The sequence below is a fragment of the Triturus cristatus genome, chromosome 1_1 (genome assembly GCF_964204655.1).
Source record: "Triturus cristatus chromosome 1_1, aTriCri1.1, whole genome shotgun sequence".
Classification (NCBI taxonomy): Eukaryota; Metazoa; Chordata; class Amphibia; order Caudata; family Salamandridae; genus Triturus; species Triturus cristatus.
Window position 1 is genome coordinate 946,676,347 of NC_140579.1, and position 23,974 is coordinate 946,700,320.

Below are 23,974 nucleotides of genomic sequence, written 5' to 3' on the forward strand. Positions count from 1 at the left end.
GTGCGTAAAAAGTACACAGTTACTGCAAAAAGGATCTTCCGGATGGACTAGGAACTCAAGATTTGGAACACAGGCACTAGAGATGTAATACTACACTTGGGCACAGGTGTGCCAGCTTTACCTCACCCACAGGAAGCGGGTGCATAGGCCTCGAAGTGCGTCGGGTTTCTTCTATCTGTTCCGTGGAGCCTGAAGACAAAGATGCTGCAGGCGGTCGGTCCGGGAGAGATGCGGTGGATCCAAGAGTGGATCGGAGATGTTGAAGACCTGTAAGCAGAGGGGACAGTGTTCACAGTCACTAGCCAGTGACCAGCGTGGCACCAGGTGGGTACCAGGCAATGTCGGGTGCAAACAGGAAGAAAGGTGTAGTTTGTCTCTGCAGCCACGTGGTCCCTGGAGGTCGACGACGTCCAGGAGTCGGTTCACGAGCTGTCCCACGCAGGCTCTCGCTGTCGGCGGTGTCGGCGACTTGATCGAAGCAAACAAGCCTTGGCAAAAGCAATTGTTGTAGGAGATGAAAGAAGCTGATGGTTCTGACCAGCAAGGTCAGAAGGACTGCTCCTTTGGAGGGGAGCAAGGGCCAGTCTGGAGCAACCAGACCAGCGGTGTATTTCGTGAAGTTTGTCGCCAAGATGGCTACTAGCCAGCGGGCCAGCAACCGGTTAGGCGCGTCGAGTGGCAAAATGCAGAAGGGCCCCACGCAGATCGTGGAGATGCTGGAGGGCTCACCTTTGGTGCAGATGCTGCTCGAGGGTTGGGCTTCTCAGATCCCAAAGCACAACTTGGAGGGAGCCTCGGTTGTTGCACTTGTCAGCTTGTCGTGGTCGTTTCAAGATGGCTGGCTCCACGTGTCTCGGTGCCTCCACGGGTCTCCTCTTTTCAGGGACTGTGGATCGGGCGGTGAGAGGTCTGGAGGTCCAGGTCTTGTCAGTCTCTGGGCTCGGGCTCCGGCGGGAGGCGGCGGCAAAGCAGACGTTGATTCGCTGGATGGTGCTTGCGTTAGCAAGGTGGTCACTCCCTGACCACAGGGGAGATTTCCTTCAGTCTTCTGTGCAGCAGAACGTCGAAGTTCCCGTCTTCTTCTTAGTTTCAAGTTGATTCCAGGATGTCTGAAGTCTTAGGACACAGCTCCTACCTTTAAGCGGATTCTAGGGGCCGGACTACCTGCTAGGTCCCTCCCTATGGGTGGGACCAGGAAGGGGGGTGGTTACACCCCCAATCCTTTGTCCAGCTCGCCCCAGGCCCGGGACTGGTGTGCCCCAGGACCGGTTTGAACTGGCATATGCACCGAGGCTCCTTGTGAGCCACAGGCATGTCTGGTTTCTTTCAAGCCCTACCTGACCAATACACAAAATCCTGTCTGGGGTGGTGCATGCACCTCCCCTGGCAGGAAACCCTTTGTCCACACCTCCCAAGCTGGAAGGACTCCCAGCAGCAGGAGGGCAGACTTGTGTCTGTGGTGGCAGCATCCATTTTGTGGAGCTGAGGCTATGTCTGATTTTACCCGGGTTTCAGGTACTGTACATGTCGTGTCCCTCTAGAAAACTAGTGTTTTAGGGTTTAGGGTAGTGCAGTCGTGTTTGTGTAGTGGAGGATGTAGTGTTTTAGGGTTAAGGGTAGTGAGGTGGTGTTCGTGTAGTGTAGGGTGTCGTGCTGGAGGTAGTGTTTTAGGGTTTAGGGTAGAGCAATGGTGTTTGGGTAGTGTAGAGGGTACTGCAGGGGGTAGTGTTTTAGTGTTTAGGGTAGTGCAGTGGTGTTTGTGTAGTGTAAGGGGTCGTGCTGGGGGTAGTGTTTTAGGGTTTAGGTTGGCCCAGAGGTGTTTTTGTGGTGTAGGGGGTCGTGGTGGAGGTAGTGTTTTCAGGTTTAGGGTAGTGCAGATGTGTTTGTTTACTGTAGGGGTTTGTGCTGGGGGTAGTGTTTTAGGGTTTAGGGTAGTGCAGTGCTGTTTGTGTAGTGTGGGGGTCATGCTGGGACGAGTGTTTTTGGGTTTAGGGTAGCACAGTGGTGTTTAGGTAGTGTAGGGGGTCATGCTGGGGGTAGATTTAGGGTTTAGGGTAGCGCAGTGGTGTTTCGGTAGTGTAGGGGGTCATGCTGGGGGTGGATTTAGGAATTAAGGTAGCGCAGTGGTGTTTGGGTAGTGTAGGGAGTCGTACTGGGGTAGCCTTTAAGGGTTTAGGGTAGCGCAGAGGTGTTTGGGTAGTGTAGGGGGTCTTGTGGGGTATAGTGTTTTAGGGTTTAGTGTAGCGCAGTTGTGTTTGTGTAGTGCAGGGGGTCGTGTTGGGGGTAGATTTAGTGTCAAGGGTAGCGCAGTGGTGTTTGTGTAGTGTAGAGAGTCCTGCTGGGGGAGTGTTTTAGGGATTAGGGTAGGGCAGTGGTGTTTGTGTAGTGTAGGGGGTACTGCTGGGGGTAGTGATTTCGGGTTTAGGGTAGCACAGTGGTATTTGTGTAGTGTAGGGGGTCCTGCTGGGGGTATTGTTTAAGGTTTAGGGTAGCGCAGTTGTGTTTGGGTAGTGTAGGGGGTCGTTCTGGGGCTAGTGTTTTAGGGTTTAGGGTAGCGCAGTGCTGTTTGTGTAATGTAGGGGGTCGTGCTGGGGGTAGGGTTTTAGGGTTTAGGGTAGCGCAGTGGTGTTTGTGCAGTGTAGGGGGTCATGCTGGGGGTAGCGTTTTAGGGTTTAGGGTTTCGCTGTGGTGTTTGTGTAGTGTAGGGGGTCGTGCTGGGGGTAGGTTTAGGGATTAGGGTAGTGCAGTGGTGTTTGTGTAGTGAGGGGGTCATTCTGGGGGTAGTGTTTTAGGGTTTAGGGTAGTGCAGTGGTGTTTGTGTAGTGTAGGGGGTCGTTCTGGGGAAGTGTTTTAGTGTTTAGAGTAGCGCAGTGGTATTTTTGTAGTGTAGGGTGTAGTGTTTTAGGGTTTAGGGTAGTGCAGTGGTGTTTGTGTAGTGTAGGGGGTCGTGCTGGGGTAGTGTTTTAGGGTTTAGGGTAGTGCTGTGGTGTTTGGGTAGTGTAGGGGGTACTTCTTGAGGTAGTGTGTAAGGGGTTAGGGTATTGCAGTGGTGTTTGTGTAGTGTAGGGGGTCATGCTGGGGTAGTGTTTTAGGGTTTAGGGCAGTGCAGTGGTGTTTGTGTAGTGTAGGGGGTTGTGCTGGGGGTAGATTTGGGGTTTAGGTTTGATCAGTGGTGTTTGTGTAGCGTAGGGGGTCATGGTCGAGGTAGTGTTTTAGGGTTTAGGGTAGTGCAGTGGTGTTTGTTTAGTGAAGGGGGATGTGCTGGGGTCGTGTTTTAGGGTTTAGGGTAGTGCAGTGGTGTTTGTGTAAAGTAGGGGGTCATGCTGGCGGTTGCATTTTAGGGTTTGGGGTAGTGCAGTGGTGTTTGTGTAGTGTGGTGGTCATGCTGGGGGTAGTGTTTTAGGGTTTAGATTAGCACAGTGGTGTTTGTGTAGTGTAGGGGGTCGTGCTGGGGTAGTGTTTGAGGGTTTTGGATAGTGCAGTGGTGTTTGTGTAGTGTAGGGTGTAGTGTTTTAGGGTTTAGGGTAGTGCAGTGGTGTTTGTGTAGTGTAGGGACTCATTGCTGGGGGTAGTGTTTTAGGGCTTAGGGTAGTGGAGTGGTGTTTGGGTAGTTGTGAGAAGTTGGCCTGGTATATGATGCTCACTAGTTAAAGTGATCACCTTGTACCATGCCAAGCAACCCTTATGGTGTGGTTGTAAGTCAACCTTTTCGGACTAGCTGCCCTAGTGGTAGCGTAGGCTAAGCAGTCTTTGAGGCTAAACTCGTGAAGCGTGTTAAGCCAGCTGTTTCACCAAATGCAACCCCCTTTTATACCAATGAAAGGACACCACACAGATATATATTCAAAATATATATGTATTTATTTCTCAAAGTAACCCCTAGTCTCTTTATGAGCACAGGAGCACAAATCGTCAAACAAGATTACAGTAGAATACACAGAAGTTGCACTTTATATGGATAGGCCCTGGTGGCCACTCGAACCATATACTAAAATAGTGGTATAAGTACCACGAACAGGAGAATCGCTGGGCCTACAAGGAGCTAACTTCAGTTAGTGACCAGGAGGTCCACGGGTGGCGTGTGCAGAGCAAATAGTCACACGCGTGCTCCCATAGGTTTCAATGGGTGCGTAAAAAGTACAAAGTTACTGCAAAAAGGATCTTCCGGATGGACTAGGAACTCAAGATTTGGAACACAGGCACTAGAGATGTAATACTACACTTGGGCACAGGTGTGCCAGCTTTACCTCACCCACAGGAAGCGGGTGCATAGGCCTCGAAGTGCGTCGGGTTTCTTCTATCTGTTCCGTGGAGCCTGAAGACATAGATGCTGCAGGCGGTCGGTCCGGGAGAGATGCGGTGGATCCAAGAGTGGATCGGAGATGTTGAAGACCTGTAAGCAGAGGGGACAGTGTTCACAGTCACTAGCCAGTGACCAGCGTGGCACCAGGTGGGTACCAGGCAATGTCGGGTGCAAACAGGAAGGAAGGTGTAGCTTGTCTCTGCAGCCACGTGGTCCCTGGAGGTGGACGACGTCCAGGAGTAGGTTCACGAGCTGTCCCACGCAGGCTCTCGCTGTCGGCGGTGTCGGCGACTTGATCAAAGCAAACAAGCCTTGGCAAAAGCAATTGTTGTAGGAGATGAAATAAGCTGATGGTTCTGACCAGCAAGGTCAGAAGGACTGCTAATTTGGAGGGGAGCAAGGGCCAGTCTGGAGCAACCAGACCAGCGGTGTATTTCGTGAAGTTTGTCGCCAAGATGGCTACTAGCCAGCGGGCCAGCAACCGGTTAGGCACGTCGAGTGGCAAAATGCAGAAGGGCCCCACGCAGATCGTGGAGAGGCTGGAGGGCTCACCTTTGGTGCAGATGCTGCTCGAGGGTTGGGCTTCTCAGATCCCAAAGCACAACTTGGAGGGAGCCTTGGTTGTTGCACTTGTCAGCTTGTCGTGGTCGTTTCAAGATGGCTGGCTCCACGTGTCTCAGTGCCTCCACGGGTCTCCTCTTTTCAGGAACTGTGGATCGGGCGGTGAGAGGTCTGGTGGTCCAGGTCTTGTCAGTCTCTGGGCTCGGGCTCCGGCTGGAGGCGGCGGCAAAGCAGACGTTGATTCGCTGGATGGTGCTTGCGTTAGCAAGGTGGTCACTCCCTGACCACAGGGGAGATTTCCTTCAGTCTTCTGTGCAGCAGAACGTCGAAGTTCCCGTCTTCTTCTTAGTTTCAAGTTGATTCCAGGATGTCTGAAGTCTTAGGACACAGCTCCTACCTTTAAGCGGATTCTAGGGGCCGGACTACCTGCTAGGTCCCTCCCTATGGGTGGGACCAGGAAGGGGGGTGGTTACACCCCCAATCCTTTGTCCAGCTCGCCCCAGGCCCGGGACTGGTGTGCCCCAGGACTGGTTTGAACTGGCATATGCACCGAGGCTCCTTGTGAGCCACAGGCATGTCTGGTTTCTTTCAAGCCCTACCTGACCAATACACAAAATCCTGTCTGGGGTGGTGCATGCACCTCCCCTGGCAGGAAACCCTTTGTCCACACCTCCCAAGCTGGAAGGACTCCCAGCAGCAGGAGGGCAGACTTGTGTCTGTGGTGGCAGTGATGAATACAGGCCCCAGCTAGGCCCGCAGGACACAAGGGTTCGCTCTCCTGTAATGGAATCTATAAGGAAGTTGGCACGGAAACTGCAAAGTACAAAGACAGCATTTATTAACCCTTAAGGGTGGTCCTACAATCCACACAACACTCTTCAGTATTGCATAGAGTAGCACAAAGAACCTTCGTACATGGTCCCCTTTTATACACAACAGAGGGGCTCATAAGTGGGTGGATACAACATGAGGCCGAAGAACATTACCATTTATGGTCATTTTCAATACTGAATCAATATGTGGGCGGAGCTAACACACTCCTTGAGCCCGCGAAAACATGGTCAAGCAAGGCTAACTGATAACAGATGTGGTCAAGTCTGGGCATGTGCCAGATGGACAAAGGAGCTATTTATAGACTGTTACTAGGCAGATTACAAGAGCAACTAACACAGAGGTTGGACTCTTCTCGTGGGGAACACGTGGAAGCATGACAATACAAGATGGAGACCGAACTTCGGTCAACATAACAGAGAAAACATGCTCTATAAGAGGGGAATTAATGTCTTTAGTAAATGCTTAATCACATCGTTGTTTCAATTTACAACAGACGACCCTTTCAGCATTTACTGAAGACATCCGGTTTGTTAGGATAATCGTCATATATGTCAATCGTCATCATTTCTTCAACTTCTTTAGCTAAACGTTTCTGGTGAGCAACATCGGCAATAGCTTTCTTATCAGGGATACAAAATGATACACATAATGAGCAGAGTAAAGGACCACACTGAATGCAGATACAGCATGAAAACAGAACCGCTACAATAATGCAGAGACCAGTTAGAACCTTCCATCCCCAGGCAGTAATTAACGCCCAAAACCATCCAGAAAAGGACCAAGTGCCGTTTTCTGTATGGATCTCAGCTGCAATTTTATGCAGTTTATTGATGGCATTATAAACTGATGGCGTATGATCAGGGATAAACACACAACAGCTACTTCCAATAATTTTACATGCTCCTCCTCTGTCAGCTAGCATAACGTCTAATACCATACGATTCTGCAATGCAACAATTCTAGTAATCTGCAATTCCTCCGTAAGATTCCCAAGAGCAGCAGCAGTCTGATTTGTCACAGCTTCTACCACTCTTGTTAACCTTCGGATCTTCCTACTGTTCAGGGCAGCTCCAACAAAGAAAAACAGTCCTAAGTTAAAATCAATATACTGTTGCAGACTGGTATCAGTCTGATCTACATCATCAATTGATAAAGTACGTTTATACCTATTTACAGTCACATTATTCAATAATTTCAGATCCTTATGATAAGATGCGGGTGCTAGGAATACAGGAGGTAATAGAAATGATACATAGCATACCCCAGACCACCCAGCCGGCAGACGGTAATAACCTTTATTTCCACACACAAAATACGTATTATGGGAGGCCAAGAAGGTACTATTGTTCAACCCATCAATATTCAAAACAGTAATGCAATCACTAACACCAACAGGAATAAAACCCACACTCTGGACACACAGGTCCGCTTGAGCTTGTGCTACTTGGATCACAAATTTGTCTTTTCCCACAGTGTCTCTGGTGTTCGTGAAGATGTAGGGGATGGATTCATTGTCTGGTCGGTACTCTTCCCACTCCCAAATTGTCCCATTCGCTTGTGGATACCCATTTTTGTCTTGATGGCATTCTTTATTAAGTCTAAAAAGCAATCGTCCCACTGTCGGTTTCCGAGTGGCAAAAAGCAAAGTATACCATGCTCTACAAGAGCCATTATGAGAGAAAGGAAGTGGTATAAATGGCGTTCCTCCTTTCTTCTGATGAGCTGGCATCATCCCACATATCCAACAGTTCGTAGCATTCGTAGCAACGTGGGTATGATGCAGCATCTGGATGAAAGTGTTATTCAAGTAAGATTGTCGATGCTTCAACTCTTGATACGGTAATGTATAAAAGTAGTGCTCCTCAGGCACCGGAGTTGTCAACACAAGAATCTTCCGAGCGGGAGTTACATCCTCCACGAACCATGTGGTTATCCCAACAATGGCTACTGTCAACATGAACCCTAATGCACAAAGGATTTTCTTTTTCTCCATGTCAAGGTAAAAATGAAACCCAATATCTTCCTGAATCTAAAAGTCTGTCAGAACTCTTCCCCTTGGGCAGCGGTTGATTTCTTCACCAGCGGGCCAAGACGGGTGTCGCTACACTAATGCAGGGCTGATCCCCCCCCCCTTGCCTCATCGGCTCTCCGTTTCACTAACCCAAGGGCCGTTCTGACAGTATGTCCCGGTACTGGGAAACTCACTTCCTTGGTCGAAGATGATATCGCCTTCCTCCAGAAGTCGCGTGGTCCGGAAAGAGCTCCTCAGTGGCGTTTGGCTCCGCAGCACGGCCTGTCTCTGCAGCCAAGATTTCTCGTTGATCGGTCAGCACGGCAGGTTCCACCAATCCGGGCGGCACCTTCCTACAGTGCAGAGAGTGGATCCAATTCTTTCGGTTGGAGACTCGCACAGCCGTCCTCGTTGCGAGGAGGACCTGCTCAGGGCCCACCCATCTCGGTTCCAAGCTGTTCGTCCTGTCGAAAACTTTCACCATCACGTGGTCCCCAGGCCGGAGACCATGTCCTTCACCGGTAGACCGATCAGGGAGCGCCTCTCGGACCTGTTGATGGATAGAAACCAAGTTATCCGTTAACTGTGCCAGATAATCGCTCATCATTACACAAGGTACATCATACATAGCCTTAGGTCTTGGTGGACCCCAAATATTCATTGGGCGTCCGAAAACAATTTCATAAGGTGTAAGGCCAGTTCGAGAGTGTGGTACCGATCTAATTGACAATAACGCCAGTGGCAGAGCGTCTGGCCAAGTCAAAGACGTTGAAGCTTGAATTTTAGCGATCTTAAGCTTCAGTGTACCATTATACTTCTCGACTAGGCCTGCAGACTGAGGGTGAAACACGGCGTGGAACTTCTGAGTGATGCCTAGGCCCTTCAAGACATACTTTATAACATCCGCTACAAAGTGAGGGCCATTATCACTCCACAGAAGTCTACAGACGCCATATCGAGGGAAGAACTCTTTCAGCAGCAGCTTCGCAGTAGTCATTGCAGTATTGTCTTTCGTAGGGTACGCTTCAACCCATTTGCTGAAAGCGCAGACCACTACTAGAACATACTTCAGATTATTACAGCGCTCAAGCTGGATGTAATCCATCTGCAAAACCTCGAAGGGCGCAGTAGGTGTCACAAACCCTCCTGCTGGAGTTCGAGTACCCTTTCCTGGGTTATACCTCAGGCAGATCATACAGGTCTGCACCACCCTCTTCGCTGTGCTAGCAATCTCTGGATGCTCCCAGACTTGGGTAAGCAATTTCACAATTGCGGAAGCTCCAACATGTGCTAGCCCATGTGCCATCTGAACCATAGGCTGTACAAAAGCCGTGGGTAATTTCCATCTATCCATCTGCTTATTTCTCCAGCAACCCTCATCATCCAATTCTCCCTCACTAGCCCATTGTTCCCGCTCTTTGTCAGAAGCGGTCCTTTGCATTTCTCGCACTTCCTCCTTCGCATCATGCCATCTTTCCACCTGTGACTTTACTACATACACGGCAGTAGTACCGGGCTGCATCGCAGTTTCCCGTGCTACTCGATCTGCCAACGCATTCCCTTCTCCAACTTTGTCAACTACTTTCCTATGGGCGCTACACTTAACGATGGCAATTTTCTTTGGGTATGTCAATGCGGTTAAAAGATTGTGAACTAACTCTCCATGCATTATCTGTACTCCATGTGACGTTAAAAACCCTCTCTCCTTCCAGAGTAGGCCGAAATCGTGCGCTACTCCGAAAGCATAGCGGCTATCTGTATAAACATTCACACATAGTCCTGTACTGAGCTCACATGCTCGTGTTAATGCTATCAGTTCCGCTGCTTGAGCTGATTTCTGTGGTATGCGTGCTGTCTCCACTATCGTTTGTAATGTGGTAATTGCATATGCTGCTGAAGTCGTACCATCTGGTAGCTTCAGACAGGATCCGTCCACCCACAATTCTCCATCTACATCTGAAAAGGGCGTATCCTGGAGATCAATACGACCCTTTGTTTGTTCCTCAGTCACGAGAATACAGTCATGCGCTTTCCGCGCCTCAGGCTGGGTTTCGGGGTATGGCAACAATGTTGCCGGATTTAACGTTACGCACCTTTTTAACGTAATATGAGGAGCCAAAAGCGTCAACTCATATCCCGTTAAACGGGCACTGGTCAAATGCTGCGTCTTTGTTTGATTAAGCAGGGCATCAACAGCATGGGGGACTAATACCAACAGCTTATGAGATAACACAATTCCCTCGCTTTGGCGTATTGACACAGCTGTCGCCGCAACCGAGCGAAAACACCCTGGTAATGCTCGGGGGACAGGATCAAGTACAGCCGAAAAATATGCACAAGGGCGCTGCTTATCGCCGTGCATCTGCACTAAAACTGACAATGCACATCCATCTTTCTCATGCACATACAACGAAAAGGGTTTTGCATAATCTGGGGTCCCTAACACTGGTGCTGAACAAAGGGCCTGCCGTAGTTGCTGAAAAGCAGTATCACACTCATCTGACCAAGGGATTGGGGTAGGCGTGTCCTTTGTCAAAAGGGCTAACAATGGCTTAGCTATGTTTGAAAACCCCAATATCCACTGTCTACAAAAAGAAACAAGGCCCAAAAATGCACGCACATCCTTCTGTGTGGACGGTCGCGGTGTATCCAAAATTACTTGGATACGATCCGGTGTGAGTGCACGTCCCTCCTTAGACAAAAGGTGACCCAAATAAGTCACCTTTGGTCTACAGAATTGCAATTTCTTCCTAGATACCTTATGATTGTGGGACGCTAAAAAAGAAAGTAAGGATAACGTACTTTTTTCACACAACTCCAGAGTGTCAGCCGCCAGCAAGATGTCATCAACATATTGAATGAGGGCGACCCCCTCGAGCAGAACAAAGGAATCCAATTGTCGTTTCAAAGCCTGACTGTAAATGCTAGGGCTTTCTGTATAGCCCTGGGGAATCCTACAGAAACGATAAGATCTATTATTCAATGTAAACCCAAAAAGATATCGGCTATCAGGGTGAATGGGAATGGAAAAGAAGGCATTCTTCAAATCAATCACTGAGAACATGGTCGCCGTAGGCGGGACCAAGGTAAGCAACGTCGTGATATCGGAAACCACTGGGTACTGAGGTATCACGATCTTGTTCACTTCTCTCAAATCAATTATAAACCGATAAACTCTGGCATCCGTATCCTTTTTCAGTATGGGAAGGATCGGACTGTTACAAATGTTGTAGGGGACTTCCTCCACTACTCCTACCGCCATCAAATCCTGCACTATCTGTATGAGAGCCTCCTCGCCCTCCTGGGAAATACGGTACTGTGGGAGGCGTGGTAACACCGCCCCCTCCTTGACGCTAATGTGGACCGGTGGAATCACCATTTGTCCCACATCAGTATCCGAAGTTGCCCACAAAGCACGAGGGAGGGTAGCTAACAGCGCATCCTCTGACATCGTACACATCCGTTCAGATCGGGGGTAATTGTCATTCAATATTACCCGTACACCAGCAGGGGAGCAACGGATCGTAGCCCTAAAATGCTTTAACATATCAAGACCCATAATGTTGTCCGGTGTGTACGGGGCAAGCAGAAACGGACAGGGTGCAGAAAAAGAATCAACCTTAAACATGAGGGGCTGTGAAAGAGGGCTTCGGGAGAGTGTACCGTCAAACCCTACCGATGTGACCATTAAGCCGGATGGGGGAGCCCCCGGAACCAATTGCCTAGACAATGCACTACGTGTCGCTCCTGTATCCACTAGGAACTGATCAGTAGAGCCCAAAACCTCAGCCGATACATAAGGGCCCTTCTGATCGACTGGCACCTCAACTGATTCTAACCCCCATCCAACGCATTCCTATGCATGCTGAGAGTCATGGTACCCCGACCGGTCAATCCCTGACGCTTGATACTGATGCTGGCGATCAAAAACATTTGATCTATCTCGCTGCTGCCCAGCAGAGTCAAAACGAGCCTGTTCGTTAGAATTCCCTCGGAAGTTGGAGAAACCCCCTCTACCTCGCGGGCCACCGGGGGTATGCCCCTGACGCGATGCATGCAACACCGGGCAGTCCCTAGCCCAATGACCCGATTGCTTACAATACGCACATTGATTCCTATTCAAATCAGACCGGCCCGAGGGAGGACCATAAGATCCTCCCCTACCTCTAGTACTACCCCGTCGAGGCGGGCCATAGACTTGTGCCAACATCACCTTTGTCTTCAAATCTTTCGATTTCTTTTCCTCCTGGCCCTTTGCTTCTTGCTCCTGACGCTCATAATACTGGGCGATAGTCAGGAGGGCCGTCGGTGTAGCGGAGGACCAAGAACTTTCACTGGCTTTTAGACGGGCCGCAACTGACGGCAGCAGATTAGCCACATATTTATCCGCGAAAAGGTGGCGTCCCGTATCGTCGGTAAGTGACTGTCCACTGAAATCGTGAAACGTCTCCTCAAAGCGCGTAAAGAAATCCGCAACTGACTCGTCAACTTTCTGTTTACATGCAGCTAACATATTCCAGTCAATCTTTTTGGGGGGGATAATTGTCTTCAACTTAGCCACAATAGCAGCAGGGAGATCTAAAATATTCTGGGGCGGTTTCTGCGCAGGCTTCCTCTCCCTATCCTCATCTTCCAGTTCAGACCATCGAGCCTTAAAAGTGGCAACATCATCTACCTTTCGCACAGATCGCCACATATCTGGTGGTAGAATAAGCCCAAAGAACAAATCTATATCTGCTAAAGTCATAACGCAAGAATTCAAGGCCCCCTCGACTTCTTCATAGAAGGCCGCTGGATTCTTGCGGGGATCGGGCAGCGCATTCTTCAATGCCATAACATCAGCCCTATGCCATGGAGTGTAAACCCAATTATACACAAAATATCCCTTAGCATCGGCGGAGGTAATGTCCGAGCTAGTCCCCGCTCCTTTAGGAGGAACATACAAAGGCGCCGCCTCGCGCATTGGTTTAGCATGCACTAGATCGCTCTTATCTGATTGAGAGGTGGATGAGTGGCCTTCTGCGGTACACGAATCCGACTGCGTCTCCTCCCCTGCTCGTTGGCGCGCTTTTTCTCTATGGGCCAGCACCGCGTCCCGCAAGGCGAATAGCCGCCGAGCCGTATCAGGAGCCTTAAAGGGAGAAAAAACACCATCATGCAACGCTTTAGCATCCGATGTCACTTCTTCAGGCTCAAAGACACTAGAATATTTCCGAAAAGCAGCAATCACTTCCTCAGCGAAATGGTTCAAAAAATACAATCTCTCTCTATCCTGCCACGATCCCCAAGTATGGAACAATTCATCCACGGACACCTTACCCTTAAGTGCACGGAAGGAAATTTGCCGAAGCTCAGCCATATGCTCAGCCGATAACATGGACCGCGTATCTACCTTACCCGTACCCGGGACAGAATCTTGTGGCCTCGGAGCAGATGCGCCAACATAAGGGGGCGGAGAGCGATCTAGTAAATAAAAATCATCATCAAGATTATTAAGGACAGGATAAAGTGGCTGCCGAACAACGTATTGTCCCGAAACTTGTAGCCTACGCTCCTTCTCTTGCCTGTCCGTCTGCTCTCTGTCCTCCCGACGCTTCGCTTCCTGTGCTCGCACATGATCATTCTTCCGTTGTTCTTTATCAAACAGCGCTTTCTCACGCTTCTCTCGCTCACGCACCTCCTTCACCCACAACCGTACACACTCAAACATATCCTGACGAGCACGCCGCTTACACATACACTGTTCCACATACTCAATCTTACGTATATCAAACGATCCATACAAAGGCCATCGTAACTCAGGATCTTTCTTAGTGTATTTCCTCCATACTGTGCTGTACATTATGGAAGAAAGACCATGCTTCACATACATATCCCTATTAGGAGTCCCCTCTGGGGGAGCTGGAGCAGATTCCTCGAGGTTCAACCGGTTCCCAAAACAGCAACACCACTTACGGAGTGCGCTGAAAGCAGGCATGCTCAGAAATAATGCAAAATATGCAATATTATAGAAAAATGGCACTTAATCGTTGCGCCGTTCAAAGTTACACAGCTCCGGAGAAATCTCTCCACATTACCTGCCTATATGTGTTGCAACGCATATATTTTCACAAAGACAAATACAAAATATGACTAGTCATCACAAATCAAACTCAAATAGCCAGATCAGGCTTCAAAAAACTCGGAGCAAGTACCGTACACCGGTTCTTACCAATCAAGAGTCCAGATTCCGGGGGAGGAGCCAAGATGGCGACCGGGACGGCAGCGTAGACTCCCGGCTCCGTGAACCTCCGCACCCCGCACGGATATCCTGCCTGAGATCCTCAACTTGTGCTACGTGGTCGTGTTTCTGAAGGAGAGGGGCTCCCGACTGTGTGACTCCGAGGTTTCTAGCCGTGCTATCGCCGGAGAAAACTGCATCTGAACTTTGCGGCCTGTGCGGCCCTGGAGCCGGGACATCGAGTGGACGCCGTGGCCGGGTGGCAGTGCGACAACAGCGGCCGGTGGTGACTGGGTGGAGTCGGCCCACCGAAGCGGTGTTAAACTCGGCCTACATTTCGGCGTGGTCACTTCTACTGCCCAGTGTAGCTGACCGAGTGCATGACCGGGGGTGCAAATCTTAGATCCTCCGGTGACTGCCCCTGCCTTGCTGGTGAGCTGCCCGGCCGCCGTCCGTATCCTGCCCCGATCATTGCGGGCCGCCCCCGGATTTCTACGGGAGCTGGTCCGTGGTGGGGACGACTGTTGCCCGTGACCACGGATAGTTTTTTGCCTGCCGCCGGAACCCGGTCACCCGCGACGTGGACATCGCGACGCTTGTCCCGGGGTCCCGGCCCCGGTGAGGGTCGGGCATACTTGGCGGCCATCTTGGGTCGATGAAGCCTACCATCCTGTCCGCTGGGCCGCAGCGGGCCTGTGAGCGTACGATTCTTGGGAGTGTGGCGGCGAGATCACAGAGAGCTGAGCTGGGGTACGGCGACCTCCTCGAGGCTCTTGGTACTCTTCACTCCTCCTTGGTTCATGGTTTCGTGATCTTGGGGAGTAAGCTCGATGGTGTGGCATCGGAGTTGGGGCAGTGGCGGCCCGCCTGTCCGCACGAACACAGAGTCTACCCACACTGCGCGCAGGAGGACGCTGTGGCGGCCCCCCCTGAGGTTAGTACACGACTGGACGCCCCGGCCAGTATGCTACAGTGTGTTCGACCTTCTGAGGGCCTGATCTGTCCCGGAGGCGTTGGACCTGAGTGGGATGTGGTGGCCTCATCCCGTGCATGCTCTCCTGCGACCCAGAGACAACTCCAGCAACTAATGTCTGTTTTGGCTGCTTCTGCCTTCCTGAGCCTTGCGTGCAGTGCAGACCCTAGGGCAGCACTGGGAAGCCTGTTTCCTCACGCGGCGGACTGTGTTGATGCTCAGAGACTTCCACCCCACCTGTGTGCGTCGCTTCTCTGTCGTTGTTGGACATTCCTCTGCCTAGGAACATTGGGTATGGTGCTGGGTCGAGGGGTTGGCATGGGCAGAATCCCACAGAGTGGTCAGGGATGAGGCTGGCCCCTCGGGGGTGGTCGCCTAGTGGACGGGCGGGCTTGGGGTGGTGTGCTCTCCTGACATGGCTACTGGCACAATAGGTGCATAATGCTCCCCATCGTGGTTTGAGAAGATTGTTTTTGTGCTGTTCCTTGTTCACTTTAGGGGAACCTTACCGTGCGGGAGGGAGAAGCCGGGGGTCTGTTATGAAGGCCCTCCTCCAGTTTATAAATGCTTTCTCAACCCCCCCGTCTGGTGGGGGTCCTTTCCTACTTCTTTTTCCCTATTCTCCTACATTTCGGGTCTGGTTCCAGGGCGACAGGCACACTGCTGGGGGGGGGGGGGCCGTACTCATCTGCAGAGGTGCAGGGTGGGGGGTTGGGGGAGGGGACTCTGTATTCCTTCATCTTTTTTCCATGGCCTCCTTTTTCTTCTCTGATTCTTTTTGTCTTTCTTTTTCTGGGATCAGCGTGATACACCTCCTTTTGCTATGCCTTGTTGCCGTTCCATGTGTTCACAACTTCCGGGGTGTTCTTGGGGAGTTCTGGCGGGGGACTGCGGGCGCAGCTGTAGACTATGTTTTTCTCCATCCTGATGTTCTTGTGTTTGCGCCATTGACCGAATAGATTGCTGTAAATCGCTAACGTTCATTACTCTGCATATCCGTGATCGTTGTTTTAAAATTGCTTGTCACCTGATCCTTCTGCCTTGTTTCATCTTAAAATGAAAACCTCTTTCTCCTGGTGCCCTACTTACGCTGTCCACAGTATAAGCAGTACGATTTTGCTCCCCGAAGTGCTGCCTGTGTTTATACTTGTCGTTCTTGCTCTGATTGCTTAGCGGCCGGCCCTGGGGGGTTGTAGGCCCATACTTGTTCTTCTTGAACTGTCAACAAAGGTTTAAAAAAAAAAAAAAAAAAAAAAAAAAAGAGTCCAGATTCCAACTGCCAAGCTCCACAATCGCCCAAACGGCTTTCACGGCAAGACCGACAGAAGAGGTCTCAGTCGAGGACCGGCGCCACCCAGACGGTCAGCTCGGAAGGGAAGGAAGAAAAACCTCGGGATGCCAGGGCTAAGACGCCGCGGGCAGTGATCACGTCCCCGGTCAAATTCCTCACCTTCGTCGCGACCAGTCCTTCGAGCATCCGAGTCGCCGATGAGCCCCACGTGACGGGCGCCAATTGATGAATACAGGCCCCAGCTAGGCCCGCAGGACACAAGGGTTCGCTCTCCTGTAATGGAATCTATAAGGAAGTTGGCACGGAAACTGCAAAGTACAAAGACAGCATTTATTAACCCTTAAGGGTGGTCCTACAATCCACACAACACTCTTCAGTATTGCATAGAGTAGCACAAAGAACCTTCGTACATGGTCCCCTTTTATACACAACAGAGGGGCTCATAAGTGGGTGGATACAACATGAGGCCGAAGAACATTACCATTTATGGTCATTTTCAATACTGAATCAATATGTGGGCGGAGCTAACACACTCCTTGAGCCCGCGAAAACATGGTCAAGCAAGGCTAACTGATAACAGATGTGGTCAAGTCTGGGCATGTGCCAGATGGACAAAGGAGCTATTTATAGACTGTTACTAGGCAGATTACAAGAGCAACTAACACAGAGGTTGGACTCTTCTCGTGGGGAACACGTGGAAGCATGACAATACAAGATGGAGTCCGAACTTCGGTCAACATAACAGAGAAAACATGCTCTATAAGAGGGGAATTAATGTCTTTAGTAAATGCTTAATCACATCGTTGTTTCAATTTACAACAGCAGCATCCATTTTGTGGAGCTGAGGCTATGTCTGATTTTACCCGGGTTTCAGGTACTGTACATGTCATGTCCCTCTAGAAGGGTGGAATGCTAACCCCGTCGCCAGAATTGGCGAGGGGTTAGTATTCCAATTCGTATGACACCTTACTCGACATGTTTTGATAAAGCCAAACCAAAGATAGCATTTAACCGCGAGGTTCATAATGCACTTAAGAGTATATGGTATGACGATATCTGGAAACAGTAGAAGGAAGTTGTTCCGACCACTGCAGACAGGCTCAGCTCATGCCAGAGCACCATCTCACATGGAACCAAGCACTCTGCCTTCAGGATTGTTAAGGCCTGCCATAGGAGTGACTTATAGGTTACCAGGTGTCCCATTTAAGGTTAGGTATAGGTATACTACACCTTAGTAAGAGGTGATTACACCAACTTACCCCAGCTGAGTGATCAGCCAGTTGTGTCAAATTGTTAGGCCAAGCCTGGGGTGGCATAATACATGCTTCAGCCCCTGGCAGGCCTTGGGTACACCAATGCCCTGGGTACCTAGTGTACACTGGTACAGGGGCTCACAGGGTGATCCACTTCCAATTGGTTATGCACCTAGGGTGCATAGTTTTAATTTAGTAGAGAGAACAGCAGGCTGGGGGTCTGATTGGCAGGCCCACAGCCTCAATATGTCAAAAACCAGTGAAGCAAAAAGCAAAAATTTGGGGTGACCATAGGATAGCAGACCCTACTCTCCTACACAACCCCCCCCCAAACGCTGGGACATTAAACTAGCCTTGACCAGTCTCGTCTTCATGTCCTAAGTGGAAGTACCTGGAGAGACCATCTGCATTCCCATGGTCAGTACCTGGCCGGTGCTCCACTGTAAAGTCCATCCCCTGTAGGGAAATGGACCACCTAAGCACTTTGGGGTTTTCACCCTTCATCTGATTTAGCCACAAGAGGGGCTTATGGTCGGTCTGAATCTTGAAGTGAGTGCCAAACAAGTATGGCCTCAGCTTCTTCAGGGCCCACACCACAGCAAAGGCCTCCCTCTCAATAGCTGACCAATTCTTCTCTCTAGGGGTCAACCTTCTGCTAATAAAAGCAATGGGTTGGTCTTGACCATCTACATTAAGTTGTGACAGCACAGCTCCCACACCCAACTCAGAAGCATCTGTTTGGACAATAAACTCTTTGGAGTAGTCAGGACTTTTCAGGATAGGTGCAGAACACATGGCCTCCTTCAGGTCATCAAATGCCTTTTGACAGCTTACTGTCCACTGAACCTTTTTGGGCATCTTCTTGGATGTCAGATCATTAAGAGGAGTCACAATGGACCCATAGTTCTTAACAAACTTCCTGTAGTACCCAGTCAAGCCCAAAAAAGCTCGAACTTGAGTCTGGGTGGTTGGAGGGGACCAATCCTTGATGGATTGTATCTTACTCTTCAGTGGTTGAACTTGGCCTCCACCTACAAGGTGGCCCAAATATACAACCTTACTCTGCCCTATCTGGCACTTAGTAGCCTTGATAGTGAGGCCTGCCCTTTGCAGAGCCTCAAGAGCCTTCTTCAGGTGGATCAGGTGATCCTCCCAGGTGGAGCTAAAGACAGCAATGTCATCCAGATATGCTGCGCAAAAGTCATCCAACCCAGTAAGGACTTGGTTCACCAGCCTTTGGAAGGTGGCAGGTGCATTCTTCAGACCAAAGGGCATCACCACAAACTGGTAGTGCCCACCTGGGGTTGAGAATGCTGTTTTGGCATTAGACTCCTCAGCTAATCTGATTTGCCAATAGCCAGCTGTTAAGTCAAATGTGCTCAAAAACTTTGCAGAAGCTAGTTTGTCTATGAGCTCATCTGCCCTTGGAATAGGGTGTGCATCTGTCCTGGTGACAGCATTGAGACCCCTGTAGTCCACACAGAACCTCATTTCTCTCTTGCCATCTTTGGTGTGAGGTTTGGGGACCAGAACCACTGGGCTAGCCCAGGGGCTCTCTGAGGGTTCAATGACACCTAATTCCAGCATTTTATGTACCTCAGCCTTTATACAGTCCCTGACGTAGTCAGGTTGTCTGTAAAGCTTGTTCTTTACAGGCAGACTGTCACCAGTGTCCACCACATGGGTACACCAGTCAGTTTGACTAGGTATCAAGGAAAACATATGTGAAAATGATTGTAGAACCTGTCTACATTCAGTCTGCTGATGGGCAGTGTTGGACCTGGCCTCGTGGCGTGGTCCTTAACCCCCTGGATTGTGGCCGTTCCCCGCCCCGGCCGTCACGGGCCACCCGTCTGGACTGCACCAAGGCCCTTCACCCGGAGCTACACGTGGTCGCATACTCCTCGTGGCTCCGCCATCTTGTTGGCATCCACGTCACACCGTGCCCCAGCCGGCGCGACCCCGCTCAACCCAGCCTCGACCCCAACGAAGCCCCGACATCGAGGCACCACGAACTGGCCAGGGGGTGCCGCAGGAACCATTCATCGCCCCGGCGGAGGACAGTATCGATGGGATCCCCAACTGTCCTCCCCTCTCGAGGTGTGATCACCCTGCAAACTCCCATGGGCCTGGCGCCTCTCCTGCTGGGCGTCTGGCCACCTCCACCCGGCCACTCCGCCCCCTCGGGCGCATAGGTCCGGACATCAAAGGGCTCCAGACCTATATCTGGGGCGACCCCACCACAGCTCGGCAGTTGTATCCCGGAGTCGAGAGCCCTGCTGATCGAATCGCGGCTGACCCTACGGAAACGAACTCTTGCCGGAACCATCACGAGCCCTGCTGACTGCGTCGCGGCTCCCTCCTGTGAACCCTTTTCTGAACCACCTGGAACATCGGAGCCCTGCAGACGCTGTCGCGGCCCAACCTCGCTGGAACCTTCCTCGGAGCCCTGCTGACGACGTCGCGGCTCGAGCTGAGCAGAAACCATCTTGAGAGCCCTGCTGATTGAATCGCGGCTCTCCACGAACTGTACGCCAGAGCCCTGCTGACGCCGTCGCGGCTCGACCCCTCCGAGATCGGAGGTCCTCCAGCGTGAGGATAAGAACTGGGCCCCAGGTACCCTCGTACCACACTCCTGCCAAAGACTGTCCCGCTACCCCTACCCTTCCAAAGAGACATTGAGACTTTTGGTGGATCCCTCGATCCCTTCGTGTAAATATTGAACTCGTAACCTTTTATTGATGATAAAGAATTGCTTGTCTTGAGACAACCTCCTTGAGTCCGGTGTGGTGGTGTTACTGTGCTAGTACGGGATAGGAGAAGGATCTCTCAGGAGACTTCTCGGCAGCGCTCGGCTACTTCGTGCAGTGAGAGGGCCCCCCCCTTGGTGGTCTCACCGACTCCTCGGGGTCCGCCTTCCAACATTTGGTGGCCAGCGACGGGATCCGAGCCGAACGCAGTACGTACCAGCCAGTACCCACTAGCTACCCATCCAAACGAATAGCATCATGAGCAGCCAGGAAAACAACGCGACAATGGAGTTCCAGCCCGAACGGCTGGAAGAATATACGCACAAAGAATTAAAACAGTTCTGCAGAGACAAAGGCATTGCAACCACCAGCCTCGGTACCAAGGAAGAGATGCAGAAAGCTCTGAGGGCATGGTTGGAGGCTGGGGCAGGCCCCTCCCAGGAAGAAGGGCCCTTGCCCCTGACGGAGACCACAGCAACCGCACTGACCCCGGCAACCGGAGGAAGAAAGAGCCTAGAAACCGGCCTCTCCGAGGAAGAAATACGAGAGCGGGAAAAGGTCCGGAGCCACGAGCTAGAGCTCGCCCGACTGCGACTGGACGGCGAACTCCAGCTGGCAGAAAAGAAACTGGCCCTCGAGCAGCTACGCCTTCAAGAAGAAATAGAAGAGAAGAGACGACACCGGGAGTTGGAGGAAAAGAAACTAACTCTTGAGCACGAGCGCAGTCTCAAGGAGCTCGAGATCAAGGCCAAGAACGGAGGGGCCAACACCCCCAGTACTAGAGACACTCTACCGCCCCCCGAGGCCAAGGTGCATATCCCGAAGGAGGTCGTCAAGGAGTATTACAAGAATGACGATATCCAACAATGGTTCAAGGCCTACGAGGTGGCCATGACCTCCCATCGGGTGCCCCGAAAAGACTGGGGCGCAGGCCTGTGGGGGCGATTCCTGAGTGAAGGGCGGGACACGCTGCTCCAGCTACCGGAGGAGGTGATGACCTCCTACGATCACATGAAGGAGGCCCTGCTCACCCGCTACGGGCTAACAGCGGAGATGTACCGCCAGCGGTTCCGAGACTGCAAGAAAATCCCGGGTACCACATGGGTGGAATATGTGGACTTTTTCAGTCGGGCCCTAGAAGGGTGGATCAAAGGCAGCAAAGTAACCACCTACGGACAACTGGTCGACCTCATCGTCTGGGAACATCTTTCCAACAATTGCTTCGTGGAACTGAGACAGCACCTCCTCGACAGCAAAATGACCGACCCGCGAAAACTTGCCGTCGAGGCCGATCGATGGGTCAACTCCCGGGTCCCCCGGAGCTCAATGGGGAGTACCAGAGGAACCCCAACGGACCCCCACGCCAGCGCGGTGGGGGGGGAGGGCCGAACAGGAACCGAGACCCTCCCGCTGGGGCCCCCAGGAGCCCCCCTCGAGGGCCACCGCAGCCACATCTCTCCCCGAGCCTAGCGCGAAGGGTGGGCCCGGCCCGACCCGGACCACGGCCACCAGTGACCTGCTATGGCTGCCAACAAACCGGACACTTTGCCAGCGACCCGGCCTGCCCCCTGAACCGAAGAAACGGGGCCGGCGGGCCCCCGCCCCGGCAGCTGACAGCCGCCGCCTTGGGGGGAGAGGAGGAAGAAGAGGCCCTCGACCGAGAAAACACTGAGTGGGAGCCGGCAGCCATGTCCCTGGTCTGCCTGGGTAGCCGAGAGATGGTACCCTGCACCCCCATCCCAACCAACACCCAGAAGTACCGGCAGCAGGTCACGGTCAACGGACAACGGGCCGAAGCCCTTCGCGACACCGGCGCCAGTATCACCGCTGTCCGCTGCCACCTGGTGACCCCTGAACAGATTCTACCGAATGTGCTGTGCCCTGTGCGGACGGCCGACAACAGTGAAAGCCTATGCCAGATGGCCCTGGTCCCCTTCGAGTGGGGAGGGGTGACGGGCCTGCTGAAGGTGACGGTGCGCGACGACGCCCCGGTCGACTGCCTCCTGGGTAACGACTTGGAGAGTTCCCCCTGGGCTCAAGTAGAACGACGAGAGCACCTCCGAATGTTGGCACTGGCTGATTGGGCCTGCGCCATCACCCGGTCCATGACCGCCCAGGCCCCCCGCTCCTCCTCGACCTCCGGGACTGCCCGACCCGAGGGGCTCACACCCCCTCCCGCCAGCAGCGAGGAGGAGGCGGACACCGACCCCGGGCCCAGCGAATCCTCCCCCGAAGAGATGGCTTCTCCGAGCGCCCTACCAGAACTAACGCAATGGCAACATGAAGGGGGCCCCACCCGAGAGCAGTTCCAGCAAGAGCAACAGTCCTGTCCCTCTCTCGAAGGGGTCCGACAGCAGGCGACCGCGCAAGCCGACGGTGACCAGACCGGCACCCACTGGATCTACTGGGCCGAGGGCCTGTTGTACAGTGAACAGAAAGTGGCAGAACTCGGGGCCGGCCGCGTGTTGGTGGTCCCCCTCCGCTTCCGGGAGTTCCTTCTCAACCTGGCCCATGATGTGCCCCTCGCCGGACACTTGGGGCAAGACAAAACGTACAGTCGTCTGGTGACCCACTTCTACTGGCCCCGGATGCGGAGAGATGTGGACAACCACTGCCGGTCCTGCCAGACCTGCCAAGCCAGCGGAAAGACGGGGGGTCGGGTCAAGGCCCCCCTCCAGCCCTTTCCCGCCGTCAGCACCCCGTTTGAACGAGTCGGAATCGACATTGTGGGACCCCTGGACCCCCAAACCGCCCTGGGCCACCGCTTCATCCTGGTCCTCGTGGACCACGCCACCAGGTACCCGGAGGCGGTCCCGCTCAGAACTATAACGGCCCCTGTGGTAGGCCGGGCCTTGATGGGAATCTTCTCCCGAGTGGGATTCCCCAGCGAAGTGGTGAGCGACCGTGGCACGAACTTTATCTCCAGGTACATGCGGTCCCTGTGGCAACAATGCGGGGTCACATACAAGTTCACGACCCCATATCACCCTCAGGGGAACGGGCTGGTTGAGCGGTTCAACCGAACATTGAAAGGGATGATCCAGGGCCTGGAAGAACCCCTCAGGCGGAAATGGGATGTCCTGCTGCCCTGCCTCCTGTTTGCCTATCGGGAGGTCCCGCAGAAGTCCCTGGGGTTCAGCCCGTTTGAACTCTTGTATGGGCACCCGGTCCGCGGACCACTCAGCCTGGTCAAGGAGGGCTGGGAGATGAAGCCCCGAGGCGCCCCTCCTGACGTCTACCGATACCTCCTGACCCTCCGAAACCAGACCCGCAAGTTCCGAGCCATAGCCGAAGCCAACCTCGAGGCCAGCCAGGAGGACATGAAGCGGTGGTACGATCGCAACACTTCTACGGTAGAATTCGAGCCAGGTCAGAAAGTATGGGTCATGGCCCCGGTCGAACCCGGCGCCCTCCAGGACAAGTGGACCGGGCCCTTCAAGGTGGTGGAGAAGAAAAGTCCCGTCACCTACCTGGTCGATCTGGAGTCCCCCCGGAACCCCCTCCGGGTCCTACATGCGAACAGGCTAAAACCCCACTTCGCCCGGACCGAACTGAGCCTGCGGCTGGCGACCGACGAGGGGGGCGAGGACGACTCCGAGCCCTTGCCCGACCTCTTGCAATCCGACAGTCACGATGGATCGATCGAAGGGGTCCAACTCGCCTCGTCCCTGACCCCGGAGCAGCGCAACGACTGCCAGCGATTACTGCGGGACTACGCAGCCCTCTTCTCTCTCACCCCGGGGGTGACCCACTGGTGCGTCCACGACGTCGACACCGG